Raw genomic sequence first — 20,390 nt, 5'->3', positions numbered from 1 at the left:
TATACAGCCTTGACGTACTCCTTTTCCTATTTGGAACCAGTCTGTTGTTCTATGTCCAGTTCTACCGGTTGCTTCCTGACCTGCATATAGGTTTCTCAAGAGGCAGGTCAGGTGGTCTGGCATTCTCATCTCTTTCAGAATTTTCCACAGTTTATTATCTACCTCATAGCTACATCCTAAGGAACACTTGGCTTCCTATGAAGCTTAGGGACAGAGAAGAGAGAACTGAAAGCTTCTTTGAACTTTCTTAAAAACTAGATTGTCCACTAGATTTGACTAGAAGGTGGTGTTATGAATCCAACAGTGTTTCAGAGGAATGGGCAAAGAGAAAACGATGAACTTATAGCATGTGGCTCAGCTGGTGAAGAATCCACCTGCAATGCAGGAGACCTGTGCTTGACCCTTGGGTTGGGAAGATACCCTGGAGAAGGGTAAGGCTACCTACTCCAGTCTTCTGGCCAGGAGAATTCCATGTATTGTATAGTCTATGGGGTTGCAAAGTGTCAGACACTACCGGGCGACTTTTACTTTCAGCTAAAGCCTAATTTGACAGTGACACAAAATCAGTATTCTTCTCATATTCACTTCTACCTGGGCCCTTCCCCCCAGATCTGCAGCTGTGTCCATTGTTACCTGAGTGCCATATCTCTTTGAAGATGTAACAAGATAAAAAAGAAAGAAAGAAAGTGAAGATGCTCAGTTATGTCCGACTCTTTGTGACCCCATGGACTGTAGACTACCAGGCTCCTCAGTCCATGGAATTTTCCAGGCAAGAGTACTGGAGTGGGTTACCATTTCCTTCTCCAGGGAATCTTCCCGACCCAGGGATCAAACCTGTGTCTCTTGCATTGCAGGCAGACGCTTTACCATCTGAGCCACCAGAGAAGCCCTAACAACAAGGTGGAAGAGAAGAAATAGGAAGAAGAGGAGGGAAGATTACAAGAGGAAGAAGCAGGGAGGGAGGAGGCCAAGGGAAAGAGAAACAGCTATGTTAAAATCAGAATCCTCCTTGCTTTTTGTCTTGCCACCGACTGTTACTAGCCTGACAAAGGTCGTGCTTTGTCACATCCCTGGCCTGACACTAGCCTTGCTCACTAGCACCTAACAGGCTTAATCTTCTTATGGAGTGATTCTTATACCTTATGGGTTAAACAAATCAACCCTTAAAGACTTGTTCACATATCCCTGACTGTGATACTTCCCCTGGGAACTACATTTCCTACTCTCTTGATTAGGTGAGTTTCAGTTCAGTTCAGTCACGCAGTCTTGTCTCACTGTTTGTGACCCAATGGACTGCAGCATGCCAGGCCTCCCTGTTCATCACCAACTCCCAGAGTTTACTCAAACTCATGTCCATTGAGTCAGTGATGCCATCCAACCATCTCATCGTCTGCCGTTCCCTTCTCCTACCACCTTCAATCTTTCCCAGCATTAGGGTCTTTTCAAATGAGTCAGTTCTTCGCCAAAGTATTGGAATTTCAGCTTCAGCCTCAGTCCTTCCAATGAATATTCAGGACTGATTTCCTTTAGGATGGACTGTTTGGATCTCCTTGCAGTCCAAGGGACTCTCAAGAGTCTTCTCCAACACCACAGTTCAAAAGCATCAATTCTTCAGCACTCAGCTTTCTTTATAGTCCAACTCTCACATCCATTCATGACTACTGGAAAAACCATAGCTTTTATTAGGTGGACCTTTATGTGAGTTTAGAATTACTATTTAGATTACTCCTCACATTTCCACAAGTTCTCTTCATAATTGATTTATAAACTTCTTAGTGAGTTGTAACTTGTTCTTCTTACTGCTGTATTCACAATATTCTTGGCATATAGAAAGATGTTTACTAAGGATTAAGTGACTTAATTTGCTGTTTTATAAAATCATTGTCTTCCTATCTCTTAGAACAACTTTGTGTCTAGAACAGGACTTCAATAAGCATTTGCTGATTGACTGATTCTCCTTTTAAATGCTGCAAAATGAAACAGTACTCTTGGCAGGGATGTATAAGTTGGCTCTTAAATACATTTTATAATAGCAATTAAGAAAATAAACTATAAATAGTTATTCCATTGTGTGTGTACGTGTTACTCAGTTGTATCCAACTGTGACACCAAGGACTATAGCCTGCCAGGCTCCTCTGTCCATGAAATTCTCCAGGCAAGAATACTGAAGTGGGGAGCCATTCCCTTCTCTAGGAGGTATTAGTACCCCAGGGACTGAACCCAAGTATCCCACATTTCAGCCAGATTCTTTACCATCTGATCCACCAGGGAAGCCCACATTCCATTTTATGGTTTGATATTCAAATACGTACACAAACGTGTTCCTTGCAAACATAGAATTTTTCCTAGAGTTTGGCAAAAATGAGTATAAAGGCCAAGATGCAACTCCTTGGACAATTTACCCTGATTTCCCATTCTAATTATATGCAAACATGAATTAGAAGAAAAAATCAGGGGAATTTTATCTGACAGTGTTGATGTTTAGAGAATTGTGCAAAATCAGCATAAACACATCTTAAATCAGAATATATTGCATGAAGTATGTAAAATGCTGTCAGAAATGCTTCATGTTTAAATAAAGCTGTCAGAAATGCTTCATGTGTAAATCCTGTGAAGGTTGGGGCACTTTAAAAATTTTGTAAGAATAATCCAGAGAAAAATTTTGTCATGAATTTCTAATTTTTTTTTACCAAAACGTGCTAAATCTTACCAAATATGAATACCGCACAATAATATATTAAAATATTGAATGTAACATTTCCCCCAATAATTTTAACTAGATATTGCAGAAAACTGATAGAGGAAAATAATGATTAAATGGGAGAAAGGATAAAGATTTTAGAGTTGACAGACCTATATTGTAGATCTGGAGATACATATGTATATTTCGCCCAAAGTAAACATTATGGAGGCTCTACCATGTGCAGAGTGCCATGAATTTTCCTGGGAACATATTTATTCTTCTTCTGCCGCTGCTAAGTCGCTTCAGTCGTGTCCAACTCTGTGCGACCCCATGGACTGCAGCCTACCAGGCTTCTCTGTCCATGGGATTCTCCAGGCAAGAACACTGGAGTGGGTTGCCATTTCCTTCTCCATTTATTCTTCTAAACCTATTCTAATCCTTGAAAGTCTTGTGAGGTAGCTGCTGTTATTCTCATTTTGTACACAATGAATCTGTGAACCAAAAGTTAGGCATTTTCTTCCATGTCAGAAAACTAATATGTGTTGAAGTCAGGGTCTTTGCAATATCCTCTTTGTAGTACTAATTCCACCACATCAAAAATACCTCCTGATAACACCTGTAGATAACAAGTATGAATTCCATGTCTAATGTACTCTTTTTTGATTCTTTATAGCTCAATTTTCTACCTCACTACTTTTGTGGGATAAAATATCGGGAATTTCTCTTTCCCCAGTATAGTAATTTGTAATAATTTCCAGCAGCTTGCACATATGTGTATAAAGATAGAGACCTAGATGAAAGAATGACCAAGTTACAGTATAGAGGTAACTTCTCCCACAAACCTACATTTTTGAAAATGTTTTATAATAGAATTTCCATATTAATTTCTAATTTTAAAAAAGAGTACAGAGTGCTATCTCATTATCTCATTTATTTGTGCTCCCCAATTTATTGAGATATGAATGGAATATCCTTTACTGCTCAATTCCTTTCCCTTAGCCAGGCCATAAGATGCGTCCTGGTGAAATACAATCTTCTGAAGTCTGCAGACTGCAGAAGGCAGTTCCGTTACTTTAATTGTTGCATTGCCTGTAAATCAAAGTAATTTAAAGAGGACCAGCCTTCCAGTCATGCCATGCAGAGCAACAGATCAGTGATATTGCAAATACAGCACAAAAAATGCGGCCAATGTTCTGAGGAGAGGGTTGTTTTTGCTCAACAAATTAATAAGTCTCAGATATCTATTTTTTAATTTCCCATATATTTCAGATCAACAATTTTTTCTCTTTCACAGGATTTTTTTAATCACATTTTCCATGTCTTTTTCAATAATTTGACCCTTATGTTTGTCTTTTGACTGTGAGATTAACATTGTTCTCGCCTTATCCTTTAATTGTATTAGCGATCACTGCTTTTAATGCATGGTTTATTTAGCCTTTATTTGGCTTGCACTGAAGTTGACTCAGTTGGGTTTTAAACAAACAACACTTACTTCAAAATGAGCCTTGTCATTTTAATCTACAAGAGCTGTTTTAGCTGCTTTGTGGTTAGTGCCACTGAACCTTATTTCGTGTTCCAAGGGACTATGCTTGTCCCTCCCATATGAGGTATCAGCAATGACATTCTGGCCCTCATTCTTTATTTTTCCTTCAAGCTATTCTCATGCTATCTCTCTTTTTCTTTATAGCCTCCCTGATTCCTCCTTTATAAAATAAATAGTTCACCCAAGAAAGTATGCATATCCAAATGATTTAAGAAAGTCTATATATTCTGTCCAGATGCGTCTTTTAGGATTGCAGTCATTTACTTATGAAGAACATTGTATGTAGTTAATCAGAAAAGTATTCCCCCTTTCCTAGGTGTTTTACTGTTTTCTGTTAGCTTGTACACTCAAGTTCATATGATTGGAAATTTTGGAGAAATAAGTGAATTATCTAAAGTCATACAACGAATCCAGCCATGACTTTTATGTCTTTTCTCTTTTTGTTCATGTTACATCAACAGATTATACTGGCTAGAACTGTATAGCCAACTAGAATTGCAAACAGACATTTCTGGATTCTGCCTCATGTCAAAGTTAAAATAATCATTATTTCAGTGCAAAACAACTTTTCAACAATAATATGGGAATTTAAGCTATAAGATCATTAAATGGTGTTATCAGTCCTCATCCCACATCCACTGCAGAGGCATTCAGGACTCTAAACAATCTCCTATTACTGTTTTGCCATTCCTCATCCAGGTACATTATCTTTCGTTGGCAATATTAAAGGCTTTAACATGTATGTGAAAAATGTCGATGGGATATAAACCTTCATAATGTCATTTTATGGAGGAACTTCCATGGAAGATAGTTATAACTAACTGCTTGCAATTGAATATTAGAATTATAACATTGCATTTAAAAGAGTTGAAAGTGAGTTTTAAAGTGTTTTGGGAGCATCCCTTATTCAAAGCCAGCTTAATTATGTTTTAAAATAGATTCTATAGTCCACTAATCTAAAATACAAACCACAAAACTATAATAAAATAAAATGAATATTAAGTGTAGTATTTAAGCTTTTAGTTTATAACTGCATGTTTATTTTTATAATTTTTTTATATCTAATTGTGTATATCGTTGTTGGAGATGTAATGTTGTAAATTCCAATGCATGGTATCTGAATGCATATTTTAAAAAATGAGATGCACTAGATCTCACTAAAATACGTTTGATGATACAATTATTATTGCTGGCACTTTAAATAAATGGAATTTAAATTATTGCAAAGGACTCTATTTCTGAATAGAGGGGAAGAAAAGATAATTGAAAGTTAATGTATAATAGAAAATATACTTCACACAATGTGTTTATAGCTATTGCTTGCTTCAGTGGGTATTTAGTAAACTAACTTCAGCTTTCTTTTTAACAAACAATTTAACAAACATTTATTGGACATATACTATTATGTGCCAGGCCCTGAGGATAAAGAGACAAATAAGCTTATTTGCTGTACTTTGAACAGCTTATTCCAATACACATGCTTTGTTTAAAGAATGAGATGTGTGAAAAATAATGTTGGAACACCAGTGAAATACAGGGATTCGTTCTGATTGTATTAGCAGTAGCCTGAGGTATTTGAGGAGAAAAAATAGAGAAGATGCCATATGATCAAAGCTGAAGTTTGAGCACAAAGAACAAGCCTAATAAAATGGAAAGAAAATTAGATTAAGATACCCTACAGCCAATACAAGAGACCTGTGTTCAATCCCTGGTGGGAGGATGCCCTGGAGTGGAAACAACCCAGTCTAATACTCTAGCCTGGAGAATCCCATGGACAGAACAGCCTAGTGGGCTACATACAGTTCATGAGGTTGCAAGAGTCAGTTGACTGAGTGACTGAGTATTCACCCTAAAGCCTAAATGAATCCATCTTTTACCCATAGTATTAACCCTTTTGCCGAATAAAAATAAAGTGTATGTTCTGCATACTCAAAGTCATAAAAATTATCTTGATACAAGTTGTAGATATCTGCAGATCTTGTATATATCTGTTATTATTGTTATCTTTAGCAATTTGTCAGGGGGTCAAATGAATACTTAAAGAAGCTCACCCTTCCTTCTGCAAAAGGGAATGTGGAGACCAAAGCATGGGCTTCTCTTTGGCTTTCTGTTCTTAGTTACTGATGCTGTCAAAGTCCAAGTGAATGATTAGTGATAACAATTATTAGTTTATTATTCACTTTGGTTCAAGTTTCTGTTGCTGAATCATCACTGAAAATATGAATACTTGAGGTTTCAGGGTTGGGGACCACCACTGTATTTTCTTTTCCTTGAATGCATCTTCCCTGTGAGCTTACAAGACAAGGCTTAGATATAAGCTTGTAGTTGTGTGGTATGTAATGGAATGAAGTAGGGGACTTTGCAAAGCACATTATGTAAAACAAAACAAAACAAAACAAAAACAGTTACCTGTTAAGTACTTCATTATTTGTATACTTGGATCTTTTCCATAACACTTAAAAGGAACAGGAAAATTATGTGTTCTGTAACAATTCTGAAAGGAACCTTTAGTTGGAGATCAAATGAAGATAACAGAAGAATTAAGAATGACAAGTCCACACAATTAATTGAAATAAAGTAAGAGTGTATATATATATGTATATCTAGATATAAAACTTTATATATATATATAAACTTTTATGTCTATATTTAATTTAGGTATTATTTATAATATATATATATATATATATATAAACTAAGGCTTCTCTGATAGCTCAGATAGTAAAGAATCCACCTGCAATGTGGGAGACCTGGGTTCAGTCCCTGGGTTTGGGAAGATCCCCTGGAGAAGGGCATGGCAACCCACTCCAGTATTCTTGCCTGGAGAATCCCCATGGACAGAGGAGCCTTGGACACGACTGAGCGACACTTCATATGCACACACAAACAAGCAAAAATAAATGCAAGAAATAAGAGATTTAGGTAACTGTACAGGAGGATTCTGATAAAAGGAATCACATAAGCTTTCAAGTTGCTTGCTGATACTTACTCATGAGCCCAGACACAAAACCTTTTTCCCAGTTTGCATACTGCTGTCTATCTTTGTGTGGCCTTTGTCTCTAGTGTGCTACCTGAAGCTCTATTCTGTTGTGATCTGAACTGACCATGGCTTGCCCTTCACCCCTGCAAACAGAAGTTATGACACCATGCCATTTGTGAGTATCACCATTAAGCATGAACCTGGTATGAGAATCCCATGATTTCTGTTTGCATTTAAAGACCATTGTTTGGTAAGCACCAAAGATATCAGTGAGCATCAGACCTTGCACAGTGATGTAGGGCAGTGAAAAGTGGTAGCAGATACCTGCCGAACAGGAATGAAGTGGGAATGTGTTTTTCCAAACTCTAATCATCAGTCCTTAAGTTCATGTCCTTAATTTTCAAAATGTAGAGACCATGATCTGCTCAGACCCAGTTGAACATTTCCTGCACGAGTCACAGTAGATAATGCTGGCTCAGTTTCACCCACCCTGGTTTCTTCCCCCATAATAATATATATGCTCCAAATATGTCATCTTAATTGTTGTATCCTTTTTCTTTCCCCAAAGAACTAATATCTCATAGTGGTTTACATAATTTTATTTAAGAAATGTGTACATTTCTTGATCCTCTGGTTGCTTTAGCTTCACTCTCAAACTTCTAGCATACACATATTATTTCTCCTTTCATGAGTTTTTTTATTTCTCCATTAATCTGTCAGTTATGTTTCAATACTGCATTGCTTCTGCATTATCAGTACCATGCATTTTCAGTCATTGTATCCATCTTTGCCTTAAAAAGTACAAGTTTGCATGAATGTATTCACAGGGTGAAAATCCCTAACAATACAGAACTATTCAAAACAAAATACTCTCATCTCCCTTCACTTTTCTCCCCAGTCTTCACTCCCCCTCCCAGAAATAACCATTTTCAACCATTTGGAATATGTATTTTCAGGCATCTTTCTGTGTGTTTACATATATATACATATGTATGTGATATGGAATAGATGTGGATATGTTAATTTACATAAATATATGTATTGTTCTGTGATGTACTTTATTCATTTAGCCATATGCCTGATAGGGTATTATATGATAATACATAAATTTCTTCCTTACTTTTTTTAAATCTCAAAATATTTCATAATGGAGCCACCATGCATGTTTTTAAACCACTTTCCTGCTGTAGGATCTTTAGTCAAGTTCACTTTATTTTCTTCCATTCACATGGTAATGAACATTCTTGTCAGCATATGTTGATATTCTTATGACAACTTCTCCAGATTAAATCCCTACAATTGAAATACTTGTGTTCAAAATAAAATTCTACAATTCTAACTTTGATAGACATTGCCATATGGCATTGAAATAGACTTTACCAATTGGCACACCAACTGTAGGTTTTAACATTTGGTATTATTAATCTTAATTAATCTAAGGTTTTGTTAACCTTATGTGTGTGAAGTCGCTCAGTCGTGTCCGACTCTTTGCGACCCCATAGACTGTAACCCACCAGGCTCCTCTGTCCATGGGATTCTCCAGGCAAGAATACTGGAGTGGATTGCCATTTCCTTCTCCAGGGGATCTTCCCGACCCAGGGATTGAACCCAGATCTCCTGCATTGTAGGCAGATACTTTACCATTTGAGCCACCAGGGAAGTCCCTGTTAACCCTATAACCACATTTATATCTGGTTATTTTTAATTTACATTTTCCTTATTGTTCCTGAGGTTGAGTCCTTTTCATTTGTTTTTGTACATATAATTTTTTGTGTTAGAAATTCCTTGATAACATGCCCATGCTTTTTTGTATTGAGTTGTTTTTTACTAATTCAATAAAACAGTTTAGATATTCCAAATATGAATACTTTTTTATATACGACTAACTTAGTCATGACTCCCAATGTTAAGCAGTATATATTTATTGCCTATTTTTATATTTTTTAATACTAATAGATATTAAACTCCATTAGTTCAGGGTCCTTGTTTTATATCTTTTCTAACATGCTCAGTACTCAACATGACATAATAAAAAGCCACTCAATATTGATTGTCCATTGATAATGGAGACTTCAGTGGCAAATTTAAGACAAGGGTTAGTGGAAATATGCTGGCAATTCAATGCCAGGAATGACACAGTTAACTCTGGGTGAGCTGTGCATGGAGTCCTAAAAATCCTGAAAGTATAAAATCAGGGGATAAAATGGTGCTTTTATACCCAGAGATATAAGCACTTCTTTTGATCTATTGATAGTTTACCTAAGAGTTAACTATATTAGTCAAACAATGTATTTATCTTCACTCATCTGTCTAGCTATTTACATGATAATTCATATGGAAAGGCAGTTTAAACCAAAATATTTTTCAAAGGCTTCTGTCAGGAAGTCATGTCCTAAGCGTTATTCCATAAGGCTGCCTGCAAAAGCCAACTGAAACATTTGTACATGTTCCATTTGTCAAATCACTCATTTTGCTTAGTTTTTATTTTTAAATCAGCTTTTATTTAATAAAGCTTATTCCACATACATATTTATAAGCACATACAATTATGCAGATTTTGCATATAGACATAAATATTTTAAAGTGAGCAGAGTACTAGTTCTCTCAGGAAGAAAGAATATATCTTAAGATTCAAGCAAAATATAGCAACCCCCTTTTTATATTTTCCCATTTCTCTCAGTCCAGATTAGCATATGCACTTCCCTTCTGAAAACCTTTATTCACCTTATTGCCAGATTCTGAGGTAACTTCCAGATTCTGAGGTGATTAGGGTTCCATCCCTAGTCAAAGAGGCACAGTTTGTGTTTATCCTTTATGGAAGGATACAGTTTTCTCTAATGTTGTAAAGTGTTAGTTACCCAGTCATGTCTGACTCTTTGTGACCCCCTGGACTGTAGCCCACCAGGCTCCTCTGTCCATGGGACAGAGAATACTGGAGTGGGTCGCCATTTCCTTCTCCAAATGTTATAAAAGAGAGGAGCTAATATAATTATGCAAGTTTATAATACAGATTTGTAGGGAAAACTGTCTTTTCCAACCATCCTGTAGAGTCCTAAAGCAGCAAAATTTAAATGCTTTTTTTTTTTTTAAAGGGAAGGAGGTTGGGAGATGAATGAAAATAGTTTCTTTCAAACCTGTCAGTGTGTGTATGTATATTTGACTATGGTTTTGGCTTGAGAAAACTCAGTATGTTATGCAATCAGTTTCATGCATTAAAATTCTTGAATATCAAGATACTAAAATGGGCATTTTACAAAAATAACAATGAGTGAATGAAGGTTTTAGAATGTCTCTTGTTTCAATGGGAAATTTTCTTGACAAGTAAAACCAAAAGGCTGGCCAATCTCCCATGATTGACTTTTAGTTGAAATGGGCCCCTCCAATCATATCACTAAAAGTCTTTTTAAATTGTAAAAAGCTAATTAATCTATGAATTTAATATAAATGCAGCAAGAATTTTTATTATATATAGCTTTTATATAAAATACATATAGCACTACATTTTTATATATTGCAAACATACTACAATTAAGATTTGTCATAAATCTGTAATGTACAACTGTAATTGTTGAAATATTATAAGAGAAACATTGAAATATGTGAAAGGAACAATAGATTGGGATGAAGAAATCCTTAATTTTAGTGCCTATTTCTACAATCTACTTTGGTAAATTAAAAGAATGTCACACATCGTTTCTGGACATTTGTTTTTTTCATTTATCCAACAAGAGACTTGAACTTGATAATGTTCTAAAATCACTTTTAGCTGTTAAATTCTATCAAGAAGTGTAATTTTCCTGTTTTACATGATTGCAAAGGTTTATAGTTTTTATAGATTTGCTTTTTTGACATCTTATTGGGTATATCTGTGATTTATTCAATGCAAAGTCCTGCTCAGGAATATAGCTCCCCAATTATAACATTGTTTCTGTAGAAAGAGAACAGTAAGTTTTAAAAGGGACTTTTTTGGATAGAATTTATATGAACACATTGTATCAGAAATGTGGACTTCTGGTATATTTCAGTTTCTCTAAGAGGGAATTCTCCCAGTGGGCTTATGTGTTTTCTGAATACTCTTTATCTTGTGACTACATGAAAGAAAATGCATATTACTTTGTGAAAAATAATTAGTGATGTTTAATGATTTTAATGGAAGGTTTATAGTTAATTTATTTGGGATCAAGAAAAGGGCTTCAAATCCTGTTTATTTTTAAAATTATTTGGTAGAAGTGTTTAAATAAAACAGTATATAATATGAATTTTATATTATTATCTGCTATGCTAATACAAGAAATTTAGCACATGTGGCTAGTTTTACTTTAGATTGCTTAATTTTTATAGTTTTTCTTTCAGAACCTCAGCAGTCCTTTAATGTAGCTTGAGTATGCCTGTGAATATTCATAAAATAAGAATATATTTAATGGGTACAGAGTTTCTATGTGGGATGATTTAAAAGTTCTGGAAATAAATAGTGGTGCTTGTTACACAACACTATGAATATATTTAATGTACTGAATTGTACATTTAAAAGTAGTTAATGGTAAATTGTATGTTAGCATATTTTACTACAATAAAAATATAAATATAATAAGACCATTATATTAATTATCTGTGGAATTAAATTGGTGAATTCCAAGGAAAACACTTCCCTGGAAGAAAAAAATCAGAAAATATTTTGTATTTATTATTTGAGGCTGACTTTTTCTATACTGGGTTCTAGATACCTGTCTCCAAGCAAGTCTGGTATAGTAATGATTTGAAAGTAATATCTCTGTCTCAAGGGTGTGATGACCTCTGTGGGTCTCTTAATTCCATATCCATATACATGTTTATGGTTATTTCCTTATAACAAGACTATTCACCTCTGGCATTTTGATGATATGGATGTGAATGGAATATACAATTACAGTGGCTAAAGCAAGAACCTGTATGCAAGTCAAAAAGCAACAGTTAGAACCAGACATAAAACAGACTGGTTCCAAATTGGGAAAGGTGTACATCAAGGCTGTATATTGTCACATTACTTATTTAACTTATATGCAAAGTACATCATGCAAAATGCCAGGCTGAATGAAGCACAAGCTAGAATCCAGATTGCAGGGAGAAATATCTACAACCTCAGATATGCAGATGACACTACCCTTAAAGCAGAAAGTAAAGAGGAATTAAAGAGCCCCTTGATGAAGGTGAAAGAGGAGAGTGAAAAAGCTGACACTAAAACTAACGCTAAAACTCAACATCCAAAAAACAAAGATCACAAGCATCTTGTATCATGCATCAAATCTGGACAGGATGCTTGGGGCTGGTGTACTGGGATGACCCAGATGGATGGTACGGGGAGGGAGGTGGGAGGGGGATTCAGGATGGGGAACATGTGTACACCTGTGGCGGATTCATGTTGATGTATGGCAAAACCAATACAATATTGTAAAGTAGTTAGCCTCCAATTAAAATAAATAAATTTATATTTTTTAAAAAAGCAGAGACATTACTTTCCCAACAAAGGTCCGTCTAGTCAAAGCTATAGTTTTTCCAGTAGTCATGTATGGAGGTAAGACTTGGACTATAAAGAAAGCTGAGTGCCAAAGGATTGATGCTTTTGAACTGTGGTGTTGAAGACTCTTGAGTGTCCCTTGGACTGCAAGGAGATCCAACCTCAATCCTAAAGGAAATCAGCCCTGAATATTCATTGTTAGGACTGATGCTGAGGCTGAAACTCCAATTCTTTGGCCATCTGATGTGAAGAACTGACTCCTTGGAAAAGACCCTAATGCTAGCAACGATTGAAGGTGGGAAGAGAAAGGGACGACAGAGGATGAGATGGTTGGATGGCATCACGAACTTGATGGACGTGAGTTTGAGCAAGCTCTGGAAGTTGATGATGGACAAGGAATCCTGATGTGCTGCAGTCCATGGGTTCCCAAAGAATCGGACACAGCTGAGTGATTGAACTGAACTGATTACTACTATCATTATTAAAGTTGTTATTCTCATGTTTTCAAACCAGCTTCACAAATACAAGATTCTAAATTGAAGACTGCAGAGAGAGAAAACTCTTCCATCAATAATTGCCCAGCCAACCCAGATTAGTATCTGGCTGGTAGGCAGCATAGTATTTAAAGAACACAATTTTTGTAATAGAAAGACCAGGATTTGAAACTTGGATTTTTTACTAACTAAGATACATTAGCTATTATAACAAACCCAGGAATAAAACAAAAATTCACTTCTAAAGAAAAAACAAAAGACAAAGATCACAGCATCCAGTCTCAACACTTCATGGCAAATAGATGGGGAAGCAATGGAAACAGTCACAGACCTTATTTTGTTGGGCTCCAAAATCACTGCCTATGGTGACTGCATCCATGAAATTAAAATATTCTTACTCCTTGAAGGAAAAACTGTGACCAATCTAGATAACAAAAATAAACAAAGAGGACATAATCAAACTTATAAGCATTTGCACAGCAAAGAAAGCCATAAATGAAAGGAAAGGACAACATACAGAATGGAAGAAAATATTTGCACACAATGATACCAATAAGAGATTAATTTCCAAAATATACAAATAGGTCATATCACTCAATAGCAAACAACCCAATTTTAAAAATGAATAGATCTAAATAGACATTACTCCAAAGTAAATGTGCAGATGGCCAATAGGCACATGAAAAGATGCTCAACATTGCTAATGATAAAATAAATGCAAATCAAAACTACAATACGGTGTTACATCCTCTCAATAATGGTCAGAATGGCCATCATTAAAAACTCTACAAATAATAAATGCTGCTGCTGCTGCTGCTAAGTAGCTTCAGTCGTGTCCAACTCTGTGTGACCCCATAGACAGCAGCCCACCAGCTTCCCCGTCCCTGGGATTCTCCAGGCAAGAACACTGGAGTGGGTTGCCATTTCCTTCTCCAATGCATGAAAGTGAAAAGTGAAAGTGAAGTTGCTCAGTCATGTCTGACTCCATCGACCCCATGGACTGCAGCCTACCAGGCTCCTCCATCCATGGGATTTTCCAGGCAAGAGTACTGGAGTGGGGTGCCATTGCCTTCTCTTAATAAATGCTAGAAAGAGTGTAAAGAAGAGGAAGCCCTCCTAAGCTTTTGATGGAAATCTAAATTGGTACTGCCACTGCATAGAACAGTATGGAGGATACTTAAAAAAATAGTATTACCATATGATCCAGCAATCCCATTCCTGGGTATATATCCAGAGAGAAAAATTCATAAGATACATGTATCTTAATGTTCTTAGTGGCACTATTTACCATAGCCAAGACATGGAAGGAACCTAAATGTCCATTGATAGATGAATCAATAAAGATGCGGTGTGTGTACACACACACACACATATATATGATGGTTGCTTAGCCATAAAAAATAATGCCATTTTCAGCAACATGGATGGACCTAGAGATTATTAGACTAAGTGAAGTAAATCAGAAACACAAATATCATATGATATCACTTATGTGTAAAGTCTGTAATATGATCAAAATGAATCTACTTCCAAAACAGAAACAAGCTCACAGACATAGAATATAGACTTATAGTTACCAAAGGAGAAGAGTGGGGGGTGATAAATTAGGAGTTTGTGATTAGCAGATAAACTCCTATATATAAGATATACAAACAAGAAGATCCTACTGCATAGCACAGGGAACTGTATTCAATAACCTATAATGGAAAATAATATGAAAAAGTGTGTGTGTATATATTGTTGTTTGGTTGCTAAATCATGTCTAACTCTTTGTGACCCTGTGGACTGCAGCACACCAGGTCTCCATATTCCTATCTCTTGGAGTTTGTCCAAGTTCATGTCCATTTATCAGGTGTATTTTATATATGTAAAGATATATATATAAAATAGTATATAAAAATATATAATATGTATATGTGTGTGTACTCCATTTTTGTGTGTATATATATAAATATATATATATTTATATATATGAATCATTTTGCTATATGCTGGAAACAAACACAACCATTGTAGATCAAGTATACTTTTAAAAATTAGAAAAAATAAAGAAAAAGAAACTGAGGATGGAGAAAGTAAGGTGTAATTAGAAAACAAACAAACAAACAAATGAGACTGACGAGCCTTCCTAAAGGGTAATATGAGATGGCGTGTTATTTAGTAAATACTGTGGTAAAGGAAATGTCTGGTAATTCAAAACATGAGTCCAGACATTGATTGCAACATCCCTTGCACATGTTTTCTGATCAGTTTAGTTCAATCACTCAGTCGTGTCTGACTCTGAGCCCAATGGATTGCAGCATGCCAGGCCTCTCTGTCTATTACCAACTCCCAGAGTTTACTCAAACTCTTATCCATCAAGTCAGTGATGCCATCCAACCATCTCATCCTTTGTTGTCCCCTCCTTCTTCTTCCTTCAATCTTTCCCAGCATCAGTTTTTTGCATCAGGTGGCCAAAGTATTGGAGTTTCAGATTTAGCATCAGTCCTTCCAATGAATATTCAGGACTGATGTCCTTCAGGATGGACTGGTTTGATCTCCCTACTCTCAAGAGTCTTCTCCAACACCACAGTTAAAAAGCATCAATTCTTCGGCACTCAGCTTTCTTTATAGTCCAACTCTCACATTCATACATGACTACTGGAAAGACCATAGCTTTGACTAGATGGACCTTTGTCAGCAAAGTAACGTCTCTGCTTTTTAATATGCTATCTAGTGTGGTCATAGCTTTTCTTCCAAGAAGCAAGCATCCTTTAATTTCATGGCTGCAGTCACTATCTGCAGTGATTTTGGAGCCCAAGAAAATAAAGTTTGTCACTGTTTCCAATTTTCCCACAATTGTCATGAAGTGATGGAACCAGATGCCATGATCTTGGTTTTCTGAATGTTGAGCTGTAAGCCAGCTTTTCACTCTCTTCTTTCACTTTCATCAAGAGGCTCTTTAGTTCTTCTTCACTTTCTGCCATAAGGGTGGTATCCTCTCCATTTCTGAGGTTATTGATATTTTTCTGGCAATCTTGATTCTAGCTTGTGCTTCATCCAGTCTGGGGTTTTGCATGATGTACTCTGCATATAAGTTAAATAAGCAGGGTGACAATATACAGCCTTGACGTACTCCTTTCCCGATTTGAAACCAGTCTGTTGTTCCATGTCCAGTTATAACTTGTTTCTTGACCAGCATACAGATTTCTCAGGATGCAGATAAGGTGGTCTGCTATTCCTGTCTCTTTAAGAATTTTCCACAGTTTGTTGTGATCTACACTGTCAAAGGCTTTGGCGTAGTCAATAAAGCAAAAGTAGATTTTTTTTCTGGAACTCTTGCTTTCTTGATGATCCAGAGAATGTTGGCAATTTGATCTCTGGTTCCTTTGCCTTTTCTAAATCCAGTTTGAACATCTGGAAGTTCATGGTTCACATACTATTGAAGCCTGGTTTGGAGAATTTTGAGCATTACTTTACTAGCGTGTGAGATGAGTGCAATTGTGTGGTTTGAGTGCATGAGTGCATTGCGGTTTGCAATGAGTGCAGTTTGAATATTCTTTGTCATTACCCTTCTTGGGATTGGAATTAAAACTGACCTTTTCCAGTTCTGTGGCCACTGCTGAGTTTTCCAAATTTGCTGGCATAATGAGGGCAGCACTTTAACAGCATCATCTTTTAGGATTTGAAATAAGTCAGCTGGAATTCCCGGAGAAGGCAATGGCAACCCACTCCAGTATTCTTGCCTGGAAAATCCCATGGACGGAGGAGACTTGTAGGCTGCAGTCCATGGGGTTTTGAAGAGTCAGACATGACTGAGTGACTTCACTTTCACTTTTCACTTTCATACATTAGAGAAGGAAATGGCAACCCACTCCAGTGTTCTTGCATGGAGAATCCCGGTGACAGAGGAACCTGGTGGGCTGCCGTCTATGAGGTCGCACAGATTCAGACACAACTGAAGCAACTTACCGTCAGTAGCAGCAGCAGCAGCTGAAATTCCATCACCTCCACTAGCTTCGTTTGTAGTGATGCTTCCTAAGGCCGACTTGACTTTGCATTCCAAGCTGTCTGGCTCTAGGAGAGTGATTACACCATCATTATTATCTGGCTCATGATATATTTTTTATATAGTTCTTCTGTGTATTCTTTTCAGCTCTTCTGAGTATCTTCTGCTTTTGTTTGGTCCATACCATTTCTATCCTTTATTGTTTTTTGATAGTTACTAATTAACTAGTGATTCATCATGATAACATGAATGTTATTTAGATAGATTGTATTTTGAACAGTCTGGGACAAGGGATCAGGAAAAATTTTTGCTAAATTAAAATTTAAAAAATCCGCAAAACTCCATAAAAATATGAAACTGTTATTCAAGTGGGGACGGGTAGTTCAAGGTGCGGGGAAGTTCTGAGTGTGACAGTTAAATTCAGTTAAAGCATCCTGTATGATAATTTTCATCTGGGAGTTTGATCTTATCCCTTTTCTGTTTTCTGTTCCTTCTTGCTAGTGACTTAGTATTTATTTTTCTTCCAATAGTCTCAGTCTTTCTACCTTTGCCTTGAGCACTGTGGAAATCAATATAGTAGGCTCTCTCTATTCTGTGCTCAACACCTGTAGTTTCCTGTATGTGATGGTCTGAGTTTCTGTAGATGTTTCTTAATCCAACAGCCGCAGCATGATCCATTTGTCCATATAACATTTTCCACAGCGGCAGGGAACATTAAGCTACTGCTGTGGGTGGTAGAATATTGCCTTTTGTTAGCTAAAGGATGCAAGAGACCTTGGAAGAGGTTAGAATATTGTTTTTGTTTTTGTGGGTGCTTTGAAGATTGTATTGATCCAACTTATAAATGCCTTGACATGGGGTGGGATTGCTCTTCTCTCATGCTATTTTTCCCTTAGCTTGTTAGTGACTTCCCTCTTGGTGGGAACAGAGAATTTAATCAAATAGCTGGCTGGGAATCTATTCTCTGCAAGGGTCATATGAAGGATATGAATTGTCTATAGGAAGAAAGACGATTCAGCCACAACCTTGGTTTGATATATTAACCTTAAATTCAGTGTTCTCACTTTGAAATCCAATTCTAAAAACAGTTGGTTAAACAAGCCCAAGTTACATTTAGAGTTAAGTGCTAACCATACCAACCTCATAAGATTTCCAGAAGGTGGAAAGGATGGAGGCAGGCTATTTGGAACCTTTTTTCAAGGGAAAATTCTTGCTCATAACAGATACTTAGGTAGAAGCAGCACTACATGACTTCAAATCTTTTTTATTGTATTCACTTTACACTTATAAAGTGTTCCAGATGCTGTGAGTAAAGCCAGGATGATTAGTTTGTGCCTTCATGGGGTGGACGTTATACCTTACTTCAAGAGTTCATGGCTCAGAAAGTGAGGTAGCAAACAGCTAATTTAAATTGATGCCAAAAGCTCAGCTTCTCTATACACCAGAGCTGAATTAAATTTCAGAGAAGGAACTTTGGGTGAAGAGGCAGAGGATAGATTTATTGCTTTGCCAGGCAAAGAAGGCCACAGCAGGCTAATGCCCTCAGAACCCTGTGTCTCCATTTAGGGAAGATAGAAGTTTTATAGTAATTGTTTAAAGAATGCATGTATCAGTCCATGAACATTCTTCTGTCAGGTTGATGGTAAGGTAAGTAGGAGTCAGCACCATCAACCTTCATGTGCAGTCAGTCTGGGGGTCTACATGCTCGCAGGGAGAATACCACCATTAATTGTTAAGTTTTCCCATCTGGAGGGGTTTTTGGTATCTGCAAAATAGCTCAATGATATTGTTGTATGTATCTCTTGATGAGGAAACAGAACCTTGCCCCAAGGCTACTCTTGGCTTATTTTTTCTTTTTGGTTGCCCATCCCCTCCTTTCTCTAATTAATAACTGCTTGAATCTGCCAGTTGGAACTCAGGGAAGGTCATGGAGGCTGAATGAAGGCCGTTTCCTATATAATCAGAGAAACTGGGGACACAGAAAGACTTGTGCCCAGAAGCCCAATGGGTCCTGCACAGTACCAATAGTATTGTAAAGAAATGATGGCAGTCAACCTGGTCTAGGGGTCAGAGAAAGCTTCCTGTAAGGAGTGATGCTTAAATTGAGGGGCATAGAAATGGTAGCAGAATTTCAGGTAGCTTACTGCAATTAGTCTTGGTTGTTTCTCCATTGCTCTCATACCCCACTCCCCCCCACCCCCACACACTAGAAATGACTTTAGTAAATGGAGGGTAAAAATGCCATCAGACACATAATATATTAGGAAACTGTGAATCTGGTTTTTCCAAAGACCTTTAAAAGTCATTGCTCACAGTAAGTTTGAAAAAATATAGATCTCACAGATCTAGCTTAGTCTCTTAAGGAGTATGTGACCTTTGGACATCATGCTTCTCATCTGTAAATGGCAATAATACCTAGGTTATATAATAGATTGGTTCACATATTAGGTTTATATGTAACATTTTCATAAAACACTTGTTCATAATAGACAATTATTATAGCTTCTGCTCTCCCTCCCCAGGCGGCTTGTACCCTTGCTGGAGAATTTGGAGACAGCTATCTTACCTTGTTCATATGTTTATTTTCCTTAAAAGCCAGCTTCTTAAATTCCTATGGGCCACCCAGCAGGAGAGTTCTGTTAAAAGCATTAACTTTTCCATCAATAAGCCTGTTTCCCTAAATTCTAATCAGTCCACACCTAATATCAAGGAAGCCAATGTAGTTAAAAGGATAGAGAAAAACACTAATGGCTCAAGAAGAGTGCTGATGACTTTTCTGAGACATACCTCTTTTCTGAACCCAATATAATGTACCTTTATCACTGTCGATCCATCAAATCAAGCAAAAAAAAAGTTATGTTTATAATTTTATTTTCATCATTTATTTAACCAACGTGAAAAAAATAGAGAAATGACATTTAGTGGTGGAAATGTGACTCAGGGATTTTAAGTCTAGATGAAGATTCTTAAGTTATAGGGTCCTATTATTCTATTCCCTGATCAAAGACCCTTGTTCTTTTCTCACAGCCACCTACTGTAGTTCAGTTCAGTTCAGTCGCTCAGTCGTGTCCAACTCTTTGCGACCCCATGAATCGCAGCATGCCAAGCCTCCCTGTCCATCACCAACTCCCGGAGTTCACTCAGACTCTTGTCCATCGAGTCAGTGATGCCATCCAGCCATCTCATCCTCTGTCGTCCCCTTCTCCTC

At 36.8% G+C, this 20,390-nt stretch overlaps 1 protein-coding gene across 1 annotated transcript in view; it reads left to right on the top strand.

Moving 5' to 3' along the window:
* The window catches only part of LRP1B (low density lipoprotein receptor-related protein 1B), a 1,806,191-nt gene that overhangs the window by 171,759 nt on the left and 1,614,042 nt on the right, over window positions 1-20,390 (top strand). The gene's annotated exons all lie outside the window — the stretch shown is intronic.

This window comes from Bison bison, unplaced genomic scaffold (genome assembly GCF_000754665.1).
Source record: "Bison bison bison isolate TAMUID 2011002044 unplaced genomic scaffold, Bison_UMD1.0 scf7180017864330, whole genome shotgun sequence".
NCBI classification, from domain to species: Eukaryota; Metazoa; Chordata; class Mammalia; order Artiodactyla; family Bovidae; genus Bison; species Bison bison.
Note: the sequence above shows the minus strand (reverse complement) of the source record. Positions and strands in the feature narration are given on the sequence as shown.